A 13,558-nucleotide genomic window follows, 5' to 3' on the forward strand; every position below is an offset into this window, starting at 1 on the left:
TTTTTTTTTTTTTTTTTTTTCTTATTATAATATGATAGAAAGTGCACCAAGAATTGGAGTGTAACGGGGGCCTTTCAAATGTTAAAAAACAAGCGCTGTAATGGCCATTTAATGACAATGTTACATTTAAATTTCTAAGAAAAAACTTTGTCTTAATGTTACTACCTAACCTATACATTTTATACCTTAATTATTCAACTACCCACCCACGTAAAATAATACTTTTTGTTTTTTACATCACAAAACCGCGAAAACCAAGCAATTTCGTTGTTTACTTACTAAGGTATTGAATTGTGGTTAACTTCACCCCACGTCAAAGAAACTCGGCTAAGCGGTCGGAATCGGAAGCAATTGAAAAAGCGAAATAATAACGCGAGACGGCAAGTCAACCTGCCATAAGCATGGCACAGCCCTATTCCCGCTGCGGGATCATTCATTGTCGGGGTTTGAACGTGCGAATGGGACGACAGACTTTTGGCCAATTCCGTTGGACCGCCGCCAAGTGGTAAAGTTTCTTTGAAATTCGTTGGCTTATCACGCGACAAGTGATTCTGTTTTTTGGCTCGAAAACTGCGTTTGACAAGAAAGGATTTTTTTTTTTTAGTTTTGACACCATGATATTTTGAAAAATTACGACACCATTCTTTTTCTGTTTTGTGTAAGTAGACATATTTTACTGTGCTTCTTATCATTTAACGTGGGAATTAAAAAAAGGATTGACTGGATACCAAAAAAGGTTGATTCATTTCAGAAAGTACGCAAGAATGATAAATAATCTTTTCTAAAGTTCAGACTTTTAAAACTTCCTCAACAAAAATGTGTCGAAAAAATTGAAACATTGTGTGTGATGAACTACTCAAAAAAATATTACAAAGAAGTCCCTGAAGAAGCACGGGCTACACTCAGAGTTTTTAGAAATTAGATGTAGACTATGAACTTCCTCTTGTTTTAAAGGTCAGGTGTGCAAGATTTCATCAGTCTCCAATTGAGACAATTCATTTCCTGAAGTTTCACATCGTTATAAAAAAAGAATAACACGTTGTCGGTATTGTCGGTGAATAGTATATTTTATTTAAGGCGATGCACTACGCCTAGAAATGTTTCAGATGCCTAAATTAAATACTGCGAGTAGAATACATCTTGGCCTTTGAAATAATCAAGTGGTTTTTAGATAAGTCTTTTTATAAGCCCAGAAAAAAATAATGTATAATGCCTATGAAAACCCCTTTAAAGTTCAAAATCTCCTACTTACGAACGCATTTTCGGTTATGATTATATTGTATAATGTGGAAAATTAAATTATTTATAAAATCATCCGAAAAAAAATAAATATTTATGCCTGAACATCCACAAAATAAAATAGAAGTCACTTTTTGGCCATGTTTTTTTCTTGCATAAATCGAAATAGGCAGATGGTGTTAAGCGGGAATTTAAACCTTATCGCCATCTACGTAAGGGCTGTTATTGATAGTGGCTCCATTTAAAATATTACACAATGTAGTGCATCGCCTTAAGATATATTATATATACTAACTCCAAGCTGCATACGTTAATCATTAAGTACGACACAGCATACCGCAACAGCGCAAATCTGTCCACCGTATTCTCATTCTACACTGCAGCACGAATTTCACTGCTCTTTCGATTCAAAGGCTACAAAGCTGATGAATTAAGCTATAATAGTAAACATGCACTCTTACACAATACACAATGCAGTGCATCAGATTCCCATGCAGTCTGCCTTGCTGTTTCACTCGCAGTGCACAAGTGCATATCCTGCCGCCGACTTCCGCAACACCAAAGTGCATCCGGAGCGAGAAAACGCAGTGGATAATCTGACTAATGTTCCGTCTACGGGCTGCAAAAGCGGCCAAACTGAAGTTTCCCTGTCTCTCTTCTCTACTTGTGTTTTGTCATGTTGTAAAAGCTGCACCGAGCTTGTAAATAAGTACTTAAACTATGAATTCGTTAGTGCTGCGTTCTCATCAACATGTTGACGTAAGTAATAAGTTGTGTTTGAGTAAAGTTAAACCGTTGAATTAAGTCCAAATACATTCGGCCGTTGTTCCCAAATTTTTGAACAATCAATCTCAGGCTCCGATCAGCCAAGTGATTTGCACAGTAACGTTCAATTCGCCCGTTTCCAAACATTTTTATGGATGATTATCTTAAGTGGCACCGCCCACTTTCATGGACAATAAAATGACATCAAAGTAAAAACTTTCAATGTTAAATTAATATTGACGAATTAATTATGGTATTTATTATTAATGCACATTTTTTTCTTAAATACTGTAATACATTAACCGATATATATATTTTCAAACAAATGTATGTTATATGTTAAAAAATAAAGTGTTAGCTTGACTTTAATGCCACCGTGTCTTGGCGTCGCGAATATTTTTCACTCTGTCGACATTTTGTATAACTATTCATTTACGGAGGCAGGCTTAATACAGTAGTTTGGCTTCCTTAAATTGGTTGATCGCTCAATCGTCACCTTTCCATTGGAAAGAGCGTACTTGCGTTTGAACAGTGTTGAGCCAACATTTCGGCTCAACTGTTAATCAGTAGGATTGGGAACAACGGCCGATAGATTCTGCCAATAGATCGACAAACTCATCGGTTCATTAAGACTATTATCACTGTTAACGATTGACCGGTCGGTGACTGAGTTCGCAAATGGGTCGAGTTCCCACACAGGTGTCGTGGGTTTAATTCCTCGGCTGGCTATGTCCACCATCATTGCACAAGCAACATCTTCCCATTTCAATGACGCTAGTAAGAGATTTGTAACACGAGAATGTTAGACTTTTTTAATTGGGACCAATCGGAACGTGAGTTTTGTTTACTTATGAACACCATTTTACTGGCTCATTTGGCACTTACTTGATTGTTGTCAGATGAAGGTGAATATGCAGTTTTTTTCGCTTCGACGAGACGAATTCAGTAGTACTGATTACTTAATTTGATGCAATAAGTGACATTTTCTTAAAATATACTAACAATTGCTCATTTAAAGTTTCTTGTATCTTGACTTCTGGACCGAACAGACATGCGAAAGCGTTCAGTTTGAGACAAAACTGAAAACATAAGGCTTCTGAAGATGGACAGTGAGATCTGTTCGAAAGGTCAGGAATTAAAAAGTCCTTTTAAGGACTACGTTACGCGGGTAAACCGAGAAAATTATTCTTCATCTTACACCCATGAAAACCTTAACCATAACATATACATATATGTTATATGTCCATGTCCATAACATAAGCATACCCGCCGCGAGGATTGGGAGGTTTTACGAGTAATTCTGTTGCATCGGCACATTGCCCGCCCCATTGGGATGACTAAAATTTTTCCCACATATTGAGTAGTTCACAATAAAATTATAATCTACATAAAAGCGCAAAAAGTTTTTGGGTGCAATACTCCACAGTAAGAATCCATCTCAAGTATACACAGATGATGTTGCAAATAAAAAGCTAATCAAATGCACCACGCAAAATAATGATGAAAATGGTTAAAATATCAAGATTTTTTCATGACGACCTTTTTTCTGATCAACTATGAAATAATACTTATCCATTGATTCTATGCATGTATAAATATGCATATGAGTGTATTTGAGTATGTTGTATGCCCTATGTGTGTATGCCTATGAGTATGTTGCCTGTGTTATGTTTATCTCTCCGTGTATTTTATGCCTTTGTTATGTAGTCACTCGTAATGCTAATCTTCTATATCTATTTTCAATTGTGTATTTTTTCGTTAGACGTGTGATTAAGTGTTATGATCGATATTGTGAAATTGCCCTGCTGATAAATTGCATTGGCAGCTTAGCGAGTGCTTGTAATGAAGAAATATAAAAATAAATGCTTATTTTAAATATGTATATATAAGTCAGTTTAGTTTGAATTGTGAGTGGGGCTTTCGTTGTTCCAGCTGAAATAAACATTTTTGCTTCCGATTTTTTTGTCCGGGTTAAATCTTCCCCATAGGAAAAACTAAACCCTTCCACTCACTTTTCCACAAATGATCATCTAGTCAATCAACACTATGCAAGTGCGTTATATAAGCAAAATAAATACAAAACAATACAAGAACAACATGTCAACTCACCAAATATCAAATGGGAAAATAATTCACCGACTCCAGATATTTTCATATCAGAGGGTTTTATTATTATTATTATTATTATTAAACAGCTCATAATTAGTCTAGATAAAGACCCTTTTTTACACAGACATAATATCTACACTGATTATTTTTCATATTCACATTTACTTTAACACTTTAGTTATCAAATGAACGCGTGTAAAATAATCGCATCTCTTCGTCTGCCATTATCTTGCAGTTTCTGATATCACACGGAAGAAGATCACGTTCACTTCCGTTTCCGCTTCGGCACTAGACTTGACGAAGCCAGTGGTGGCAGATAATCTGACAGTATATTGTGCAGCGTAGTGAATATGAAAATGTTGAAAATTGCATACTGGAAAGTTTTGACGGGAGCGAAGGCGGACAGAACGAGTGCTGTGCAGTTTTACTGAGACGGATTTTGAATTGAAATTTTATTTGACTCGGGAATGATAGCAAGTTCTTGCTGCATGCACGGCTTTTTGAAAGGTCAATACTTTAATTTTACTAAAAAAATCTATCGCTCCGTATAAACTTTACTGTGAAACAATAATAAAGGAATTTTATTTTATCGTTAGGGTTCAAATGTTTTACTTGTTACTTTTGCGATAAAATGCGAGTAGTGTAACGTATTTATAAATAAATAGGGGCGGTAATATATATTTAATGCATATATTTGAACTTCACTTTTGTTTTCTGGATTGTATGTGAGAATCAATGAATGATGTTGAATGTTGGAAGTCGAAATTAATCCACTTCTCAACATCCGATCGAGTTGATAGACTCGTTATCGATGATATTGCATTATATATATCATGCATACAAACGCGTACCTATACGCATTTTTCAGAAATTGGATAACGTTACAGCAGTTAATATATCTACGAAGAAATATGTCGGTACAACCGAAAAAAATCTGTGTAAAATCATTTATTCGTAGAACTCCGTAAAAAAGAAGCAAGAATATTTTGAAGTTCTATATGTTTTTGTTATTGTTAATCTTCACAAAATTGGAACTTATCGTTCTAAATTTTTTTGGTTGAACCTTTTTTTAAAATTTTATAATCGCTTTCGTTTTTTAATGGAATAGTTTTCATTGAAAGAAAAAAACAATAAAGTATTACTATTAAATTAATACTCAGGCTTCTATATTAGGATAGCTTAATTTAGATGTTTACTTGACAACCCAAGAAATTTGCTGTGCAGCAATTCTTTTTTAGTGCCCTTATATTCGTCCTTATAAAGGCATCTCATTAGTTGTATGTTTACAAGGCATAAGTTATATTATAAACAGGGTTTATCGCATCTACAGATATACAACCACTTTACATTGTTTTAACATATTTTAAAACTAAGACTAAACTTTCCTTTACTCGTACCGGTTAAAAAAATGGTAAAAAGATTTCTTATTCTATGTATAAACAGGATAATATTTCCGCTAGCTGAACCACGAATTATGGGAAAGGGGTAAAGCAACCGCAATCGGCGTTTTGCGCCGTTTGCCAATTTTGACCTGTTTAAATCCACATAATTTTTTGTATTAAATTTGAAAACACAGTATAATATTTTATAATTGTTTGAATAGATACACCTGTATAAATTATTTTTTATTGGATGTTACTTTGAGCAGGCAATTTAATTTTAAGCTTCTGATATAATGTTTCCATTAATGCAAATTTTCTCCTGATTATTAACTAGAACACTAAAACAAGCTTGCTTTAAATAAACGCATACTCAGTTAGGTACGTCATTAGCTTTCGGATGGTTGAAGTAACCAAACTTTGTTCAAATACAAGTTCAGAGAACAAGCTTTCAGAAAACTAGACAGAAGCTGGGATTAAACTTTCACCTGAACTAAAGCGCAAAAAATACAGAGTTTAGAATTCAGAGTTAAGCTAAAAAGACTAACATCAAAAACAATAAATAAACTTAACTGATTTTATCACAAAATTTTATACAACTAACATACTTGAGTCTACAGAATAAATATTTATATAAAAAATATACCAACCGGGGTTCAGCAATATTCCACAAATCTTAAGATTTTAACAGCACGATCATCATTGAAATCTGTAAGAGAAAGGTAAACATAAGTTAATTTAAATACATTTTACCATTTATTTATTGCTCAATTTGTACAGCTTTTGTGAGATATCACCTCAGGGGCGCTTCACAGTTGATGCAGGTGTTACAAAAAATATAAATATTACAAAAATAAAGTTAGATAAAATGACGTACAATAAAATGACGTAGATAAAAGATGTAGACTCTGCAACAAAAATCCTAGGTGGTGAAGAAACTGGACCAGCTGCTGCAGTAAAAGAGTGCACCGCGTCCACCAACAGTGCCAGCACGAGGTTCTTCATCCGTCCAGGTATGTGCCTGCTGCTAATTAAGCGCTGACACAATATCTTCACATAGATAACAGACCTTGGCAGCACCGCTGTGACATTCGACGAAGATAAAAGATGGAGACTATGCAGCAAGAATCCTAGGTGGTGAAGAAACTGGAACGGCTGCTAAAGCGAAAGAGTGCACCGCGACCATCAACAGTGCCAGCACGAGATTTGTCATCCGCCCAGGTATGTGTCTGCTGCTAATTAAGCGCTGACACAATATCCTCCCATAGATAATAGGACTTGGCAGCACCACCGCTGTGACATTTGACAAAAATAGAGAATGGAGACTCTGTAGCAAGAATCTTAGGTGGTGAAGAATCTGGACCAGCTGATGCGAGAGAGTCCACCGCGTCCACCAATAAATCCAGCACGAGGTTCATCATTCGTCCTGGTATGTGTCTGCTGCTAATTAAGCGCTGACACAATATCCTCACATAGATAAAAGAACTTGGCAGCACCGCTATCAGCGAGTCCATCATTCATCTCCATTTAATCTTGTTCCTGGTGATTGTGTTAGTTGGTGGTGCATTGTGCCCGCAATAACTATCTGTATGTTTAAAAATAAACACATTGAAATAATATTTTTGGAAATCCCGCGAACACGATGCTGATGTAATGGATATGAAGGGGACGATTAGATAGTTTGGGAATGTGGAGCGGATGTACGAAGAAAGGAATATAAATCGAACGTTGAAACCTTGCTCCAATGACTCTTTTTTTTTCAAAACAAAATCCTAATATTGAAAAAGTTGAGAATACTCGATTTATTAAATGCACCAAAAAAGTTATTTACTAGTAAGATTATTGCGGTCTAAATGAACACCTGCGCTGAAAACATGTTTTTGCAAGCCGACGATGAAGCCATGCAAACACCTGCAGAAGATACTATAATTAAACCACTAACATAATAATAATATCAGTTTGTTCCAGAATGTATACAGGGACAGTACAATGCAATACATTTCGTATGTTGAAATATTATATAAAATAAATAGAATAATAGATAAAATAATACATAGATAGGCACAAACATTCGCAATTTAAAAGAAAAAAGATGTACAAAAAAATGTGCGCAAGCAGCCGTTTATGGAGGATATTTGATTTTGAACAAACAAAGTATTTATATTATGCAATATTTGAAACTGATTGGGACTACACTCTACAAAAGCAATGTTTTTCTATAACTTGTATATCGTTTTTGATTTTCCGCTATCTAGACAACTGAATCGGACCGCCCGCTACTTGACTACGTGCATTTAGCCACTTATTGTTGGATACCGACTAAAGCTAGCCAATTACTGCTGGCTACCGACTGATGGCCACCGATGCTGGCCACGTAAGGCTGGCCGATACCTGCTGGCTACCGAATGCTGGTCACCTAAGGCTGGCCAAATCCTGCTGACTACCAAATTCAGGCCACCGCTGCTGGCCACCTAAGGCTAGCCAATTACTGCTGGCTTCTGACTGCTGTCCATCGCTGTTGGCCATCTACTACTGGCCATCTGCCGTAACCGTCGCCTGCGCCATCTGCTGTATCGTATGGCGCGCTGATCCATTCAACCGTTGAACGATGTGCTCCAAACTGAAATCATCACTGAAAGCATTTCGATTGTCTCAGTATTTATTTTTCTATTAAAGCACAGTAGTATTGAAATACAAACACTACTTTTTTGATTTGTGGGTTGGCTGTAAGAAATAGAAGGTGCCTATAAGCTCTTCTTTGTTTTTTTTTGTACAGGCAAAAACGTCCCGTACAGAATATAAATACATGACGCGGAAAGAAATAGTATAAGAAGTCGGATACGCTTGAGAGGAACGGCAAAGAACCACGAACTTGAAATAATATTTTTGGAAATCCCGCAAACACGATTCTGATGTAATGGATATGAAGGGGACGATTAGATAGTTTGGGAATGTGGAGCGGATGTACGAAGAAAGGAATATAAATCGAACGTTGAAACCTTGCTGCTAATCACTGGTCGCACGCCTGCGATTTCAATGACTCTTGTTGTCAAAACAGAATCCTAATATTGAAAAAGTTGAGAATACTCGATTTACCATTACCTCCATGACGATGTCTATAGGCATCAAAAAAATAGATGAAAAGTATGATTTTTTTTCACTATGAATAAAGCTAAATCCCACCAAGTTGTTATGCAGCATTTACAGATTGGTATGTTAGCTTTCAATAATTAACATAATTTAATAAATTTTATTAATTATTCTATTTTTAATATTTTTTTTACTAAAGCCCTGAAAATAGACCCATTTTGAAAAAAAAAAATTAAAACGGAAAAAATATAAATACATGACGCGGAAAGAAATAGTATAAGAAGTCAGATACGCTTGAGAGGAACGGCAAAGAACCACGAACTTGAGTCGGGCCATGTTAAGAGTCATAATAACAGAATAGTGTGTGTCTATCAGACGATGTATAAATGCCAACGAAGCAAAAATTATTAGTCAAGACTGAGATTTTTGGCAGTATATCTGTGCGATAGTCGCGTAGACTATCAATACATGGGTTAGATTATAATTGTTATAATATAGGCAGGTATGTGCCTTTGTAAATTAACGCTAAGTTCGCTGAACTAAAAGGATAGGTATTCGCAAATGTGACTTACGGTTTTGGTGAGCGCTCGTATGGTGGAGGAATTCACAGGCACTCGGATAAGATTGCACTAATTATAACTCGTAGCAAAAAGTAACATTGAACTGATTATAAATCCGGCTAAAATTCGAATTAACACATCGGTTCTGTTTACAGTATGGTGTTCTTGACAACTGTCATTCAAAAAAACGGTTTTGTTATACGCAATTTTGTTAAAACGCAATATCTTCTCTGCCTACGACATATAAAATTATCCACTTTTCCTCTAAATTTTGTTTCCCTGTGAGCCAGGGGTAAATTTTTATCGGGATGTTTCAGGGCACATTTGCGAAATATTATATAATTCTGAACCGGTTATACATTAGATTCTCCGAACAAACCAACAACAGAATACTTTGGTGAATATTAATGCGGGATCAAAAAATTTACCTCCTTTTCAAGGTAATTCTTTTTAAATCAAGTACCGAGGAAGATAAAAAAAGGTTTTTTTTTCGATGTTTTCCATTTAATCCCGCACGTGTTTAACTGAACCAAAAATGCGCCCATAAAATATAACAACCTTGTATTTATTTTTTTGCCTTGTTTACAAATGTAATATGAGGTTGTACTTAAATTTTGAGTTTGAATAAAATGCCTAAGTACCTACTTGGTAAAATTTAATTGTATTTGCTCTTCGCGTTTCGAAGAATTTGTCAAACTTTAATAATATGTTGATGTTTAAATACTAAGGTCGGGTTATTTTATCCTCCGTTACATTTGATTGTTGATAAAATAGATGATTAGCCCCATTTTAAGTTTTCAATATTTAAACAGTCATCGTTAATCGCAGATTCTTGGCTCGGGTCAGCGTTTGATGGAATTTTGATCATCCGTCAACCAAAATGGTCATGCTGCAATTCTTTTATTCACATTTTATTAAAAAGATTAAAGAGAGCGAGAAACATTGGTCATTCTTTGTAACAATACATTTATTTTTTAGAAATGTATTTTATGAAAGAAGAAAATTAACCAAACTAACAATCACGGTTGTGAAAACGTGAATGTGTAGCAATTTGTATAAATATATGGATTCATATATTCACAGCCAAATGGCAATAATTAATACAATCTACCTCATAGAAATTTCACTTGACAATTATTTGATTAATAATGATTTAATCACCCAATTATCTTTACACTCATGTAGATTGTACAATCCAAATTAATCCACTACTAACAACCACCCTTGTACCTAGCCCAGTGGCGGATTAACCCTAAGGCAAAGTAGGCACGTGCCTAGGGGCGCCAGTTACAAAGGGGCGCCCCTAGAATTAAAAAAAATATATATATAAACTTAATTTTGTAAGTAAGTATGCACCTGCTTACACAATATAAAAGATTATTTACTTCTGTAGAGATGCAGAGCTTCCAAAGCATACTCGCCTTCTTGATTATTCCTCCATGCCTACATCGCATGATTTTTTAATAGAAGACCGCTCGCTCGTGGATTCGTTCGCAGGCGTTGCTAGATTGCAGGGCAAAGGGCGCAGCGGGGGCAGGGGCTAAGCGGCCGGCACCGGACTTCCGAACGGATGACGGGGTGACAGTCACACTCATCACTTTCAGCTTGGATGTCGCCGGTTACGCGCGCTTCTATTGATTACGTACTCGCAGCGGTATTTGTGTGAATTAATTAGTACATTGCGTTTTAGTTCATTACCCAAATAATGAGTGAATTGAAGAAGAAACCTAATGGTGCAGCTTATAAAAGGAAGGCTAAGGACAAAGAAGAAAAAAATCAAAATATTATAAAGCATACGAAACATATTGAGACATTTTTTTCTAAATTAAAAAGTGATGATTCGGAATTTTCTAACGCAATTCACAGTGCGTCTTCTACCGAGTCTATTCAATGTGAAATTCCTACTAGTTCTAAACAACACGATTTGTCCATGCTGCCTACTCCGTCAGCCGTAGAAGTTGTGAGGCAGTCGCAAAATAGACTGTTTATCGTGGGATGTGACCCAGTCAAGTTGGATATCAATAACGAAACACAAGAATACATTGCAATTAATGGATTTAATCAAAATCAAAATGCAGATTTTTCATTGATTACTCTCTTACGAGAATATATGAAGATAAAATCTCACGTTTTTTAACAAAAACAATGTTTGAAAGAAAGTTGTTAAATAGAGAAAAACTTCCAAGGAAATGGCTTATTTACTCTCCAAGCACAGGTAAAGTTTATTGTCGACCTTGTTTATTATTCGATGGTGGAACTAGTTTTGGAAAACAAGATGTTGGTTTTAATGATTGGAAGAACGCATCGAATAGATTAGAAAGCCACGAAAACTCATGTGAACATAAAACATGTATTTTGAGCTTGCAACGTAGATCTAACATTGACGGTCGTGTCGATCATGAGCTCGCCGCTCAATTTCTAGAAGAGATGACTTATTGGCGTGAAGTTTTAAAACGAGTGGTTGCCACTGTAAAATCTTTAGCATCGCGTGGTTTACCTTTTAGAGGACATGACGAAAAACTTGGCTCTCTTCATAACGGAAATTACTTAATGACGCTGGAACTCATAGCGGAGTTTGATCCGTTTTTAAGTAAACATATTGCTCAATATGGCGGCAAGGGAAAGGGATATACCAATTACTTAAGTTCTACAACGTGTGACGAATTTATTGAATTGATGGCAAACAAAATATTAACACAAATAAAACATGAAATCAAGATATCAAAATATTATTCAATAATAGTGGATTCAACACCAGATATTTCCCACATTGACCAATTAACTTTCGTGATCCGATACATTCAAACCGACGGTACGCCCGTTGAACGTTTTCTTAAGTTTATCGCAAATGTCGGTCACAAATCACAAGACATAGCAAATGCTATTATTAAAACATTGGACATGATTGAAATTAATATATTAGACTGTAGAGGCCAGTCGTATGATAATGCCGCAAATATGTCAGGCATTTACAATGGATTACAGGCCAAAATAAAAGAACTATGTCCCCTAGCAGAATATATACCCTGCTCTGCACATTCGCTTAACCTAGTGGGTGAATGTGCCGCTGAATGCGCTAAAGAAGCTTGTTGGTTCTTTGGTCTCCTTCAAGAAATCTACACATTTTTTACAGCTTCAACTCAAAGATGGCAAACTCTACAAGCACAAATAATCCTAGGTAATGATAAAAAAATAAAACTACTGTCAAAAATCCATCTGACACACGCTGGTCAGCTCGAGCAGATGCTTGCAAAAGTTTGAAAGAGTCATTTCCAGAAATTTGCAATGCTTTAATTGCTATCGAGAGCAATACAGAGCAAAAACGTTCTGTTGTATGTGAAGCTAAAGGCACAAGATTGAAATTAGAACGACTAGAAACTGCTTTCATGATCGTGTTTTGGGGTTTTATTTTAGTTCACATGAATAAAACCAATAAAAAATTACAGTCCGTTGATATTGATATTTGTACAGTTATTCAAATGTATGACAGTCTGATTCTAATAATTTCTTCAGAAAGGGAAAATTTTAATAAATATGAAGAGCAAGCCTTAGAATTCGCATTAGTCAGAGAATATGAAAAGGACATCAAGAGGATACGGAAGAGAAAACTCACAGCAGATGAATCTGCCGAAGATATTACTTTTTCATTATCTGGTCGGGAAACATTTAGAGTGACAGTATATTTAGTAATTATAGACAGACTTTTCGTTGAACTTCAAAAGAGACGAGAAGCGTACAGCAATTTTTATACCAAATTTTCGTTTTTAAGCAATTTGGTCAATTTGAACACCGAAGAAGTTCAAAATAGTGCTAGTATGTTAGTAACAATATATTCTAGTGATTTAGAAAAGTGCTTTGTTGATGAATGTATCCATCTACGTTCTGATTTAAGAACGATAGCTCGAGATGGAGATCTGCCCCGAACAACCAAAGCGATTTTACAGGTTCTAAGAAAAAAAGAACTTGAAACAATTTATCCAAACATTGACATAGCCTTAAGGCGGTGTCTAGTAATTTATCAATTCGAAATAATGAACATATTATTACGCAATACGGTAAATATGATGTTCTTAGCCGGAAAAAATTTTTTATATATTTTTATTATTTATAAAGACTTAGCATTTATCAAAATTAAATCAGAAATATGACCTTTTTATGGCCGTCCTTTCGTATTGTTCAAAAAATATTTTTAAATTTTGAATATATCAAAAAATACCTTGAAGGTTTTTCTTCAAGACTTCGTTCAGAAATTAAAAAAAAAAAAAGAATAAGGTTGTGGTATAATTATTTCCTAGGCACTATCTTTAATGTTTTTGTAAATGCGGTTTACTAAACTTTGGTTAAATTTATTCTAAAAAAAGGAACGAGGAATAGTTTCTATTATTTTTGTCCACTTTTTAAAATTATTTTCACATT

General features: G+C 35.2%; 1 protein-coding gene across 1 annotated transcript in view; it reads right to left on the bottom strand.

Annotated features, from left to right (window-relative positions):
- The window catches only part of LOC149412867 (potassium channel subfamily K member 18-like), a 283,444-nt gene that overhangs the window by 145,453 nt on the left and 124,433 nt on the right, over positions 1–13,558 (bottom strand). Inside the window, exon 2 of the mRNA XM_089645627.1 lies at positions 6,143–6,201. The gene's annotated coding sequence lies outside the window, so the exon portion shown is untranslated. The remainder of the gene's footprint in view (positions 1–6,142; positions 6,202–13,558) is intronic.

This window comes from Hesperophylax consimilis, chromosome 22 (assembly GCF_061612785.1).
Source record: "Hesperophylax consimilis isolate HC1 chromosome 22, BYU_Hcon_1.0, whole genome shotgun sequence".
NCBI lineage: Eukaryota > Metazoa > Arthropoda > Insecta > Trichoptera > Limnephilidae > Hesperophylax > Hesperophylax consimilis.